Source organism: Camelus bactrianus, chromosome 1, assembly GCF_048773025.1.
Source record: "Camelus bactrianus isolate YW-2024 breed Bactrian camel chromosome 1, ASM4877302v1, whole genome shotgun sequence".
In the NCBI taxonomy this organism is placed as follows: domain Eukaryota; kingdom Metazoa; phylum Chordata; class Mammalia; order Artiodactyla; family Camelidae; genus Camelus; species Camelus bactrianus.
Window position 1 is genome coordinate 80,865,974 of NC_133539.1, and position 13,120 is coordinate 80,879,093.

Consider the following 13,120-nt stretch of genomic DNA (forward strand, 5'->3'; position numbering starts at 1 on the left):
AATGAGAATAAGGTAATTTATTGAGATTCTTTTTTGCCTTGGCTGCCAAGAAAGTCAGAGATAAATTTTATTCCAAATTATAACAATTATCCTTAGCCTAGGATTTCTGGTAAGACCATTCTTCGTCCCTTTATATTGTATAACTCATACTCATTTTTTCTTTATTTTAATGGACCTATTTTATCTCTGGTTTATTATATGCTATTCTAGCATTATGAGAGGGAGATATATTACTTAGGACTATTTTGGCTTCAAGTGACAAGAAACCAATTCAAACTAGAGGGAGGGAAAAATAATTAGGGTTAGAATGAAACCGTTTAGGCCAAGTCCTGTTTAAAATTCCTGAACTGTAATAACACTTAGACAAATAAAACCAACTGTAATCATCTTTAAAATTCCATAGTCTTTATGTGATGGATCAAAGAATACATTGTTTATGTTTATGCTTATGTGTATGTTAATGTTCTTTCACTTACTTTTGATGTGTTAACTAAATATTTACCGTTCAGCTGTATTTTAATTATTCTAAGGAAGACAGTATAAATTTAAACAACCCTCTCCTTAAGGAATCTGTAATCTAAGTGAGATTATCACACATTGAGAAATAAATGTATAGTTTGATTATGTACTGTATTTGATTAATCAGCGTTTTCCAGAGAAACAGAACCAATAGGATGGATATATGTATCTATTTATACATTGAGAGAGACAGAGAGAAGTTGATTTTAAGAAATTGGTTCATGTGCTTACGGGGGTGCAGACTGAAGATCCAGGGAAGAGCTGATGTTGCAGATTGAGTCTGAAAGCAGTCTGAAGGCAGACTCTCCCTTCCTTGGGGGAGGGCACCCTCTTTTCTCTTAACGCCTTCAATTGTTTGGATGAGGCCCACTCACATTATGGAAAGTAATCCATTTTGCTCAAAGTCTACTGATTTAAATGTGAACTCATCTAAAAAATACCTTCACAACAACATCTAGACTGTTGTTTGAGCAAATATCTGGCTTCTGTGGAGTAGCCAGGTTGACAAATAAAATTAATCATAAATATACATTCAAGAACAACTAGACTAAAAGCATAATTGATATCTTACAGGTCTTAGTTTATTCCAAAATGTCTAGCATTGCCTTGCAAATAATAGATGCTCAGTAAACATTTGTTGAATTACTAAGTTAGAATTGTATTAACTCTATTATTTTACCCTACCTTTCTGTCTTTGTTTTAAAATATATATGGCATTTGAAATCAGAGTTTGCACATTTAGGAAAGTAAATAAAAATTTAGCAATCCAGATATTTCTGAAAGTAGGACAGTTTAGATCTGTTTCATTTTATGGCATGATTCATAAAATGAGGGTAATGCCCATCGAAAGATTATGACTTTTATTAGCACAAGATAGCATTCTAAGTCTTCATGCAAACAAAAGGATGTTGTATGCATTTGTCAATATTTTAAGTACTGTTATCTTTAATTTTAAGCAGTGCTGACTTTGTTGATGATGATGATGCTGTACACATGTGGAAACACCAAGATATGAACAATTGTCTCTTCCACATGAGGTGCATATAAAGACTGCAAATAGAATGGCAGCTGTGTGGAAATTTGGTACCTTTAAATCTTTCTCAACTCACATTCTTCCCAAGGCCCTAGCTTTAAGAAAGTCATCTTGAAGGTGATTACTCAGTCAACACTTGTTGTGCTTACCTCTCAGCACATCAGAGCTAAAGCATGTTGTCAATAAGAGTACTTCAGCAATTACTTATCAGCAATAATAAATGATAATGTTTATAGTTCTTTCACAGCTTACCATGTGCTTTCATTTACATTTCCTTGTTTAATCCTTGAAATGAAAGTGTTATCGTCATTGCCCCTATTTTATAGATGAGGAAACTAATTTGAACTCAGGCAAGAATGATAGTCAAAATATTTAGCACTGGGTATGACTTTGAAACCAACCAATCAGAACAAACATCAGCCTTCACACCATGTAAGTATGTTCCGGATGAATATCAACCTGCATCTAGGTATTATCACTCTAAATGGTATTGTGTCTCCTACACTCCATGGACCTCTCTTTTCCTCTAAAACAATAATCTGAGAGCACAGAGGCTCTTTACAAGTCCCTCTGGAGCTTACATGGCAGGAGCTCCAAATCAGACCAGACTCAGAGTTCTGGTGAAGAAAATTGTCCCAAGGTCTTTTCCTCAGCACTTCTCTCCTTCTATATAAATTTTGGCTCCACAGTGCCAAATCAGTCAAGAGAGTGGTGAAAGTCAATTAATCTATTGTTTGCCTCTTCTGTTACACCTAACGTTATGATCATTTTCTTATTTTTACTAGAATTATTGAGTTGACAGGTTACTTTGAACTCTAATATACATAGCTTTACAGGGGAAGTTGAGAAAAATGGGTTAAGTATCATCAAGACAATTAGGTGTCGACTGAACAACAGTCAAATCAAGGGAATATTGTGAAGTCAACATGTATTAATTATGCTCTCCTCGTTCTGCACACACTTCCCAGGCATCCACCAACTTCTACTACCAAACAATGAGGCACCCGTTGTAGCCCTAATCTAAGTTTACCTGCTCTAGAGCCATTTCTTCAGGATCCCTTAAGGGACTAACCTTCATTAATTCACACATTCAATCATTTTACTCTACCATCACTCTTTACAACTTAACAACGTGCCAGGTCCAGATGTGTTATAAAATCAAATAAGACACAATTCTTATCCTCTAGGAGCCTGGTGGGAAAGATAGCAAAAGTAAATGAATGACCACATGCAGTGACACATGTTATGCCAGAGGTTAGAGGTCATGCTCTGAAAAAAAAAGATGACATGGATAGGCATGCCCTAAAGATCAATTCTTTTCCCAAGAAAATCTATAATATATGTCTTTAAAGCCTTGGCCCAAGGCGAGAGATTTTCAGCATAGCAGAAATTATGAACATAGAGGGTATTTCAAGGGCATAAAGGTCTTTGTGTGTTATTCAAATAATTCCATTTACATAGGTTTTGACTCCTCCCTTTATAGCACTAATTGTAATGAGCACTTTCCACTTTTTTTCCTCTTAGTATTAAAATTCACACAGAGATAAGTGACATGTGTGGTGACCATGAAAAATAAGCCTCTCAGATCTCCTGCCGTAAAGAGCATAGTTGACTGACAACTCCAGCTGCCATGCCCCTGGATCCACCACCACATTCTTTGAGGACACATTTCCTCCAGACTGCTCACAGAGAGTGACTGAACATGGCAGGGTTAGGAAGGCAGGCTCATTCCTTCAGGACAGGGGGCCCTATAATGGGTAGCTTTGGCTCAGAGACTCCTCATTGGGCTGGCCAAAACTTTGTTAGAACTGAGTTATAGTCTGAGTCTCCTCTTACCTACCTAGTCCTCCTTCCTTCCTCCTCTCCTTTCACAGGTATCAGATTTGCACTGCACCCTGAGGCTTTCCTGCTCCATCCCCCTTCATCTCTTGGACTTTCCCCCAGTAAATCTCTTGCAGTCTAATCCCATGCTCACATCTGCCTCTCAGAGGATCCGACTTAACATGGAAAATTAAGAACTTCATTAGCTACTATCACTGGAATTTTTGGAAATAAACTAGTTGTTCTCCACATATTTTGGTTTTACTATGAGAAAGTAAGAATCAAGCCAATTGAACACATTAGTTTGAAGAGGCTAGCAATTGTATTTCATTTCTTGCTAATGCTAGAATGTTGGATATTTCCCTCCAAATCCAGTCTCTCTCTTGCTCTGTGCCTCTGAAGGCCAACCTCCTTCAGTGGGCTCTGTCAACAGGAGCCCTTTCTTGCCCTCCAGCTTCTGGTTGAGTTTCACCATATGAAGTACAACTGGTTGTAGGATGACAGGAAAATTGTGTGGTTGAGTATTTAGTCTTCAGGCTCCCTCCAAGTCAAGCCACAGACTAGCATTAGCTGTGTTTTTCTACCAAAGGCCACAGCTCCTGTCAGGACGCCCAAGGTGGTAACAGATTCTCAAGTGTTGCATCACGCCCTGTTGCTTTCCCTTAAACCTGCCCATATTCTGTAAATAGTCCCTTCATTAAACTCCCTTCAGTTTCCTGCTTGTTTTCTACTAGAACTCTAGGTGATAATCTAATAATTCCCTGGTTTTTCCTGGAATATAGAGCAGGTATGACTGTTTTTACTAGTTCTTTCCTCTGCTTATTTACTAGATTACATTTTCTGTTTGGTATGCTATCTCATCTTTGTTTGCTAGGTTTATATCTATTCTTAGGAAATAGAATGTCAATGGTAGTATCATGTTGAAAAGATAAATATTTTTTAACTGTTGTTGGGGTGTAAAATGATGTGGATTATAATTTTAACATTATAAATTTTCTTCACATTTGATCTTTTTCCACATAAAATCTATGGAGATATTTTTGCTTATGGTTTATGTACTTTTCTCTGTGTTATATTTCAACAAAAAGTTCTTTAAAAGTCTTCGTGATGCATCCTAAATTCTTTGCAGAAGTAATGAAACAAAGAAGCTTTTCTTTCTTTCTTCCTTTTTTTTTTTTTTTGGCTTTATTCAATGGTTGGTTGGTTGGTTGATTTATTTATTTATTTTTATTGAAGTATAGTCAGTTTACAATGTTGTGCCAGTTTCTGGTGTACAGCACATTGCTTCAGTCATACATGAATATACATATATTAATTTTCACATTCTTTTTCACTGTAAGCTACTATAAGATATCGAATATAGTTTCCTGTGCTACACAGTATAAACTTGTTTACCTATTTTATATATACCAGTCAGTATCTGCAAATCTCAAACTCCCAATTTATCTCTTCCTACCCTCTTCCCCCTTGGTAACCATAAGTTTGTTTTCTGTGTCTGAGAGTCTGTTTCTGTTTTATATATAAGTTCATTTGTCTTTTTTTTTTAACCTGTTCTGATTAAATCACTATCTAACATTCATTTAAGACTATGTTTCACTGTAAGTATTGCTTTAGTTGTATATAACAAGTTTTGATATGGAGCAATTTCACTGAAATTTAGATCTAATTATTTTCCAATTTCCATTATTAGTTCTTAATTAATATAAATTATTAATAAATATATTTTTAAATTTTCAAATATAACAATGTTCTATTAATGATTTTTGATTTTTTGTGAGCCAGTATTTGATCAATTTGTTTCTAATAGTGCAAATACAAGAAATATGTATGTCTAATTATTAGGTTCCAAATATGTATTAGACCAAAAGCATTAAAAATGTTTTTTAAACTTTGATACTTTTTGTTTATTTTCTTTTGTTTCTATCAGAAGATCTAATTACTGAAAGATACATCAACATATACATTTAACTCACTAACGAGTAAAGCCACTTTATTCTTTATTGTTGGTTTTTGTATTTTATCCAGAATTTATCAGTGTTTGTGGTGGATCTTCACTATTAGCTTTGTCTACTGCCTTTCTGGAAGTGAAAATCTCTGCAACTAATATAATATGCTTTTATTATTCCCATTTCACAGATGAGGAAACAGAAGCATGGAAAATTTAAGGACTTTTCCTCAGATCATATACCTAGCAAATGGCATTTCCAGAATTTAAATCTAGTGGCCTTTAGCCATGGGCTTGATTGACAATAATGATATTGATGAGTAACTATGCCCATTCTCTAATGATATAACTTAGCATCAAAGTACCCAAGTGTGGTGGAGGGAATGAGAGAGTGTTGGCTTTATTCTTTACCCACTTCCTTTCCTGGCTGCGAAATGTCTATAGCAGTTCTAGACCTTTAGCTTCACAACACACTGTCCAGGAGAAGACAGAATCTTTTCTAGCAGGCCTTGAGAGAAAGCAAGGAAGTATCTCTTTCCCCAAATCCCTGGTAAATGCACCCTAGTACCTCCTTGGCTCTGATTAGGTTATCTGTCAATCCTTAGGCCAATCATGGTGGCCTAAGCAAAGGGGTATAGTGATTGATGTAAGGGTTTTTTGGGGGGGGGAGGTAATAAGGTTTATTTATTTATTTATTTATTTAATGGAGGTACTGGGGATTGAACCCAGGACCTTGTGCATGTTAGGCATCACTCTACCACTGAGCTATACCCTCCTACTATGGTGATTGCTTTAAACTAATCTGGGCCAACCTGTAGCGCTAAGAGTGGAGTCAATCTCACTAAAACCAGGCGAGGAGGCTTCTCAAAGGAAATGTGGTGAAATATTCCCAGAAGCAGAGGAATAGGTATTCGGTAGCAACGGACATTAAGTAAGCAGAGAGGATGGGGAGGGTGTTCCAGAAACAGATAAGCAAAGGAAAAGTGTGAAGTGAGCATGATGGAGAGTTAAGAAAGGCATGCAGTAGATCTCTTATTGTTGTAACACAGGAAAGTTTTCCACATAGAGAGCCAAGCTACCAATTTTTTCTGATTCTTTTTTTCTCCCTCTAAAGAGAACATATTTTGCTCTTAGAACAAAGAATGTGCTTCAGAGCCACAGTCTCTGGGATCACAATCATTCCTCATCCTCAATTTGCTGCAGTCAGACTCTTCTCTCAGCACTCCACGGAAATGGTCTTTGATTCCCACTCAAGGCCTCCCAGAGATCGAGAGAGGGTCAAGCACCAGAGCCTCAGCCAAGGGGGAGCAGGATCACCCCCGTAAAAATATTCTCCCCAAGTGGCATCTTTAGATGAAAGTTCTTGAAAGAAGCAGTATGAAAGAGGAGCAGGTGAGTTCATCATGTTTACAACAGTGCTTAGGTCATGAGCCAAATGGCAAAAAGAGAAGCGGGATGGGGGACCTTTTAATGCAGTGGTTTCTCCACCAACTAATGGTGCAGCTCTATTCTCTAGATCAGGCTTGTCTTTAGACTTGTACCATCTGATGCTGGAACCTAGGTAACTGTGGGCGTGTTTTCATCTGCTGAGGATCAGGGTATGCCAAAAATTAAGGAATCACAAAACAGGTTACAAAAATTGTGGGATATTTTATATATTTACGTTTAACAGATAAATGCTTTTCATACTCACAAATGTGCCTGTGTTAAGGGATAAGAAACTCCTGCCTTTTCTGTGTCCATCCACAACCCTGGTTGCAAAGCTCTCCTGCCCTGACCTTTGTATCTAGTGCTACATGCTCCAGTTTTCTCCTCATCTTGGGCTCATTCATTCATTCAAAAAACATTTATTGATGCTCTACTTATCATGCATCAGGTACTGTGCTGGAGATGTCAGTGGTGAACAAGAAAGACACACTCCTGCCCTCATGGACGAATTTCCCTAGCCTGGTATCCAAGACTCATCACATTCCAGCTTGTCCACTGTTTCAGCCTCATCTTCTCTCTGTTTCTCCCCTCCTCCCTCCCTAAGCTCCAGCAGTAACAAACTGGACATGGTACTCTGAACACACCAGGATATTTCATGCCTCCAATGCCCTACCTTTCCTCAAGCTTTGTTCAGTTAGTAATTTCCTATTCTTCCTTCACAACTCTCCTCTGTGAAACTTTCCCTGACCCACCCGCCCAGATTATAACCATTCCTTATTCTGTGCTCCCTTTGTATCTTGCACACATTCTTTTGCACACATCACACCCTATTGTGATTAAGTGTGTGCTCTCAGTGACCTCTCTCATTACACTGTGAACTCTCCAAGGGCTGAGGACAGTTCTGCATCCAGTAGGCCCTGATGGAGAGCCTGTTAGAAATGGTCCATAAATACTGGCAAACAGAATTGAAATACTTGTATGCCATGGTTAACAAGAGTAACGCTTGCACAGTATTCTTGGTTTAATTTTATTTACTTGCTAAAATTCAGAAACAAAAAAGACAAGTGCTTTTTTATCATCTTGGTTTAAAGTCATTAAAGAAATGAAAACGGGGTTGAATTTATATTCCATTCAAAGGATTATTAGCACTTACCCATTTGACTTTGTATAAACGGTACTCAGTTTAAAGATAAAATTTAAATTCAGTATTTAAAGTTGCATAACTACTAAGGGAAATACTATTCATAATTATTAAGTATGATCTGAAATAGTATAAAGACTTTTATCTTTCCTTAAACTTTTAAAAAATATTATCCTTTACAATTGTTAAACTTTTTCTACATAATATACTCAAAGTAATACACTCAAACAGTATAGAAGCACAGAAAATGTAAAGTTTCCCTTTTCTATGCCCTACCTGAACTTCCATATCTTTTCCTCAGGAGTAAATATATAAATTCTTTTGTGTACACTTCCAGAAATTTCTGTGTGTATGCAAAAATATATAATACACAATTTATCCCACAAAATGATCCTATTATATTATATTTATTCTTAGAATTAAACTTAATCTAATTTCTAACCCATTCCAAAGCTATTTCATTTTCATACCTAAATCAATCAATTCATTTTGTTCCCTGATGTCACACTCAAAGCCAAATCTATTTTTTGTACTGCTTTGGTCTTTACTGTGTCTTATCTGTCCATGTTCCTAACTTGACCTGGTCTCTCTCAGTGTTTTGCAATATATAGGCTGGTTTAAAAAAAAGCAAGAGGGATTGTTTTACCTAAAATACCTGAAAATTGATTTAATTCTTATTTGTTTATCAGAGAAATCTTAGTTTTCATCTTATTTACATCCATCCTTTAGTTCAATTCATTCTTCTTCTAGTTCGTACACACATCTACTTTTCTGTTATGTGGTTTTACCTTTCATCATATTAGAAGTTTCTGCCAAACCATATTTTACTAATGTCACAATCCTTTTACTGAGTATATCTTTCTAAACCAGATCACTGACCTTGCCTTATCTGGGCTCATAAGTCATTGCCATTTTGAATTTGTTCTGTAATTTTTTTTCAGTTTAGTTTAAATCTGTTTTAAAAACAGTGTGTTAAATCCATATGAGTGGGCTAATTTTACCTCGAGTAAACAGATACTTACGTTGAGCAACTGAGCCTTCTTCTACCATTCACATACCATACTGCCTGGAATTTTACCAATGAAGACTCATTCCTTCAGGCTAAATATGGACCCTTTTCTGCTCTCTTTCTTAAGATGTAAATAACCTACAGAGGTGTGACATATTGAAACAAAACTGTAGTGAGAATATTTGTATAATTTAAGGTAAATTGATAGCTCCATTGGAAAAATTCTGGATGGAATAAGAGATATAGAGTTGGAGTTTTTCCTGATGAAGAAGAGGGAAATAAGTATTACCTAATTCCTGCTTTTGCCTAAGGTCTACGTTGTTTTCAACTTGTTAAAATTTTTTCCAGTGAAGTTAGTTGTGCCCATGTGCTATAGGCAACATAAGGTACTCCAGTGACCATCTGTTTAGGGGACAGGAGACCTGTCCTCTTTCTCTCTCTCCTCCCTTTCTTTCTTGCAACAAATATTTACTGGATGCTTATTTTGTGCCAGGCACTATTCTAGGCACTGGGGATACAATGATAAAACAGACAAAGATCTTTGCCCTTCAGGGAGGAGACAGACAAATATAATGAATAAGTAAATGATATACTATATTAGAAGGTGATATGTTCTTTAAAAAATGAGCAAGATAGGAGAGATCAGGTGTCACTGGGGTATAAATGGACAGTTTGTAATTTTCAACAAGAAGACTGATACAGACTCATTGAAAAGAAGTCTTCTGAACAAAAGAGGTGGAATTAACCTTAGAGATACCCAGAAGAAAAGCATTCCAGGCTGCGGAGAGAGCCAGGGAAAGACCATAAGGTGGGAGTGTGCCTGGAGTGTTCAAGGCCTAGGAGGTGGTCACTGCATTTAGAGGGCAGCAAGAAAGGGGCAGAGCAATAGAAGATAAGGTTGGGAAGATATGGGAGACCAAATGGTGGTGGGTTCTGGAGGTACTACTTCAGTGCAGTGGGGAGCTGCTACAGGATTTGGAACAGAGCACAAAAATGGCATGAAATGACTTTGGTTTAAAGGGGTCACTCTGACTGCTCCTTGAGAATAGACTGTTGGGAGCAAGAGTAGAAGCAGGGAGATCAGTTAGACTATTGCAGAAATCTAGGTGTGAGATGATGGCGGCTTAGACAAGTGTGGTGGAGTAGGAGGGGGAGGATTCTGTATCTATTTTGAAGATGGAGCAAACATGATTTGTTGATAGATTAGATATTGGGCTGTAAAGGAAAGGAAGATAAAAATGATTCCAAGGTTTTTGGCCTGGGTAACTGAAAGGATGGTGTTACCATCAACCAAAACTGGGAAAAGGATTCAGGGAACAACAAGAGTGCATCTGGGGGCATGTTCAGTGTGAGACGCCTGTTGGATTTCTGGATGTAACTGGTTGTCTAATCTGAGGGAAGCCACTTAACTTCTCCAGGCTTCATCTGTAAAAAGAGACATTTGGACCAGAGAAACTCCAAGGTCCTTCCAACATTTTTTGATTCTAAGTTTTACTTGACTAAGTTGTTTTTGTGCTAATTTACATGATTATTTGTGTAGGTTGTCACAGATTAAATTTTAGTTTTGTAATTTTAAACACAGAGGTCAGGGTAAGTCTTGTTGAAAAGGCGACTTTTAGACAAATGAAATACAAAAGCTAACCACAACCATGTTTAGGGAAGAGAGTCTCATGCAAGGAAAAGCACCAATGTTAAGGACCCCGAGGTAAGAGTGAGCCTGTTCATGAAATGGTTCAATTTGATAAGGTTGGTTAAATAAAGGCACATCCTTGACTGATTAAGCCCACTAAGAGAGCAAAAAGTCTATAATGAGGGGAAAAGACGTTAAACGGTCTTAAAGGATTCAAAAGCTAGTGGAACATCAAATAGCTTCTAGAAAAACAACAATTTGATGATTCAACCATAAATGAATCAGAAACATAAGAACACTTTTCCCTTTAAATGACTCGGAATAAAAATTCAGACATAAAACTCTTGGCAAATACACTTTAGATGACTTTGTAACCCTTTCTTCCTCTTCAAAAAAGTTTAAATTTTAAAATTTCAAATTACAATTTTCATAAACAATCTCAAACTTAGCAATAATGAAACAATCTGGTTTTTAACAAAATAATGCCAATCCCATCAAAGAATAGGATAACTACTATAAAAATCATACAAATCATGAAATAATGAACTTTCCAATTACATGAAATCCTTTATAGTTAGGAGATTTAAAATTAAATAAAAGCAAGGGAGATTTCCTCATGAAACAGGCAAAATCTTTTCTGGTTTTGGTATTTTCTAGGATTCTTACATTTCTGATGATTTTGAGTAGGCCAAGTATATTCTTCTTTTTTTTTCTTTCCCTCTAAATCCCCCTAATCTAAATCTGTTGATATCTGACACAAACCTGGAAAAATTGGGAGAGATACTTTATTAATTTAGATGGAATGTGAGACCCCTCCTGGCTTCCTGGGGCTGGAATAATTGAAATGTAAATGGGAAAGAACAGAGAGGAGGTTGGGTCAGGTGAGAAGTGGCAGTCCATGCCTGTATGTGTGGAATGTGTGTGTGTGTGTGTGTGTGTGTGTGTGTGTGTGTGTGTGTGTGTGGAATGTAGATAGGAGACAGTTATCACCCAGGAAGATAGATTCCAAGTCTCAGACTGTGGCCCTATGTAATAATAATAACAGAAAAGCCATACAGAGCACTTACTATGTGGTGGGGCATGCATTTTACATATATGTAATAATATCTTTCTTTCATTTTGACAAGTGAAATACATTCCATTGCCTTCTACCTTCTAGTGTTACAAAGGAGAATTTCACTGCCAGCCTATTTCCCCTCCCTATCCCCTCTTTACTGATAACTAATTCATTCTGTCTGGCAGCTTGCAAGATTTTCCTCTTTATCCTTGGGCAAATAGTAACAGAAAATACTTAAAGATCGCTTACTATGCACTGGAAATGTTCAAAGCATATCACATATATTAATACATTTAATCACCACAGTAACACTGTGAAACTATTACAATGGTTATCATTGTTTTACAGGTGAGAAAACAGAGAAGTTGAATAAGCTGTCCAAGTTAAATAACCTGCACATAGTTGAGCCAAGAGAGCGGATGCATGGAAGAGAACACAGGAGACAAAACTATTGTAAATGCTGTTTAAAAGGCACTGTGCTTCACAGGGTGCAGGAAATTTGAAAGAGAAATTATGTCAAGGATGATGGAACTGTGGAGCTACCAGTACCCTGGTGTGTGCAGCAGGGGAAACTAATTGAAGAAAATTGTCTGGGCCCAATGCTGGGAGACTGTCTTGGGGTAGATTACAATCTCTTCCACTTTAAAAATCTGCTTAGGAAGAAATAAAATCTTGACCATGGCTTATGTGGCCATGCAGGATTTGGGCCCCTGTACATTTCTCCACTGTAAACACTTATGTTTTTGTTTCTTTTGTTTTGGTTGCCCAGCCCTGCAAATATCCCTCCCTCTGTTGGGAACTTCATGACACTTCCAGATCTTACCTCCCTGCACAAGCCATACAGCTCTTGCAGCTTCACTTTTATCAAGGGTAGAAACTACATCAGATGTGAATGACTGAAGAACTGGCAATATTTAACCTGGAGAAGAGGAGATTTTGGTGGGGGGGGGTGGGTGGGTGAAGGAAACCATTGATAGAGACCTCTTCAAATATTTGGAGAGCCGGCAAATGAAAGAAGGCTGTGGCTTAAGAGCAGAAACAGGATGATTGTGGGGGAGGAGAAGTCAGGGTAGAAAGAGTGAGATAGCTGCTAACTATTAGAGAAATGCAAATCAAAACTACAATGAGTAACACCTCACATCAGTAAGAATGGCCATTATTAAAAAGTCCACAAATAACAAATGCTGGAGAGGATGTGGAGAAAAACAAAACTTCCTACGCTGTTGGTGGGAAAAATTTGGTTCAGCTACTATGGAGATTCCTTAAAAAACTAAAAATAGACTTACATATAATCCAGCAATTCCACTCCTGGGCATATATCAGGAGAAATCTATAATTCAAAAAGATACATGCACCCCAACGTTCATAACACCACTATTTACAATAGCCAAGACATGGAAGCAACCTAAATGTCCATTGACAGATGAATGGATAAAGAAGATGTGGGAAAATATTAGCAAAAAGAATCCAACAGCACATAAAAAAGATTACACATCATGATCAAGTAGGGTTCATCCCAGGGACACAAAAGTGGTTC

At 37.1% G+C, this 13,120-nt stretch overlaps 1 long non-coding RNA gene and 1 other non-coding gene across 3 annotated transcripts; one reads left to right on the plus strand and one right to left on the minus strand.

Moving 5' to 3' along the window:
- Positions 1 to 4,051: 4,051 nt before the first annotated feature.
- On the plus strand, positions 4,052 to 12,405 carry LOC141577983 (uncharacterized). 2 transcript variants are annotated; one of them, XR_012507734.1, is made up of 3 exons: positions 4,052 to 4,160; positions 6,453 to 6,710; positions 11,932 to 12,405. It is a non-coding gene; the product is annotated as an uncharacterized LOC141577983 (long non-coding RNA). The 2 variants fall into 2 exon arrangements; XR_012507746.1 differs by having other exon boundaries at positions 4,054 to 4,160; positions 6,433 to 6,710.
- Positions 6,023 to 6,094, minus strand: TRNAV-AAC (transfer RNA valine (anticodon AAC)). The gene has a single exon. It is a non-coding gene; the product is annotated as a tRNA-Val (tRNA).
- Positions 12,406 to 13,120: the final 715 nt, after the last annotated feature.